Source organism: Nycticebus coucang, chromosome 22 (assembly GCF_027406575.1).
Source record: "Nycticebus coucang isolate mNycCou1 chromosome 22, mNycCou1.pri, whole genome shotgun sequence".
NCBI lineage: Eukaryota > Metazoa > Chordata > Mammalia > Primates > Lorisidae > Nycticebus > Nycticebus coucang.
In genome coordinates, this window is record NC_069801.1 from 7183509 (window position 1) to 7184639 (window position 1131).

Consider the following 1131-nt stretch of genomic DNA (forward strand, 5'->3'; position numbering starts at 1 on the left):
ATCACACAGCTCACAGCAACCTCTAACTCTTGGGCTTACGCGGTTCTCTTGCCTCAGCCTCCCGAGCAGCTGGGACTACAGGCGCCCGCCACAATGCCCAGCTATTTTTTTTGTTGCAGTGTGGCTGGGGCTGGGCTTGAACCCGCCACCCTCGGCATATGGGGCTGGCGCCCTGCTCACTGAGCCACAGGCGCCTCCCGAGAAAAAAAAAAAATCTTAAGTTAATTAATGGGAATTAAGAGAACACACCTGTGCTCGCTTCGGCAGCACATATACTAAAATTGGAACGATACAGAGAAAATTAGCATGGCCCCTGCGCAAGGATGACACGCAAATTCGTGAAGCGTTCCATATTTTTTTACCAAGAAACAAATAAACCAACTTCTTTTCCCAAAAAAAAAAAAAAAAAAGAGAACACACCTAATTATTATAAAATTTCCCACTCTTTTAGTCTTTACAAAAATATGAGTGTTTCGTTCCTAATTCATTTTTTCTGCAGAGATTGTTTGGTATTTACTACGTGGTCCTTAAGGCCACCATGACCTCTGTGATCATGCTAGCCTTCAATGTGATGTATATATGACTTGGCAAACTGATAATTATTCTTTTTTTTTTTTTTTTGAGACAGAGTCTCCCTTTGTTGCCCTTGGTAGAGTGCTGTGGTGTCACAGCTCACAGCAACCTCCAGCTCTTGGGCTTAGGCGATTCTCTTGCCTCAGCCTCCCAACTACCTGAGACCGTAGGCACCCGCCACAGTGCCTGGCTATTTTTAGAGACAGAGTCTCACTCTTGCTCAGGCTGGTCTCAAGCTCCTAAGCTGAGGCAATCACTGGCCTTGGCCTCCCAGAATGCTAGGATGAGAGGCGTGAGCCACTGTGCCCAGCCTGATAATCCTTTAAATATAATTGACCATGGGAGGAAAAGGAAAGAAATGCTACCAGTGGATTTTGCTTCTGCCTTTAGAGACCTGCGAGGCCTCTCTCATAAACCTAGAAACTTATTTTCAAAGGTGTCACGTCTGCCCTTTACTCAACATTTTTTTAAAATTTCTTTTCTAAATGTATGTTTACATCCTGCAGGATTATTTTGACTATTTTGGTCAGTATCAGACATTCCCCTTTGGGTATTAAT

General features: G+C 44.1%; 1 non-coding gene across 1 annotated transcript; it reads left to right on the forward strand.

Annotated features, from left to right (window-relative positions):
* The first annotated feature begins 251 nt into the window (after positions 1–251).
* On the forward strand, positions 252–358 carry LOC128575767 (U6 spliceosomal RNA). Its single transcript, XR_008377159.1, has one exon. It is a non-coding gene; the product is annotated as a U6 spliceosomal RNA (small nuclear RNA).
* The last annotated feature ends 773 nt before the right edge of the window (positions 359–1131 follow it).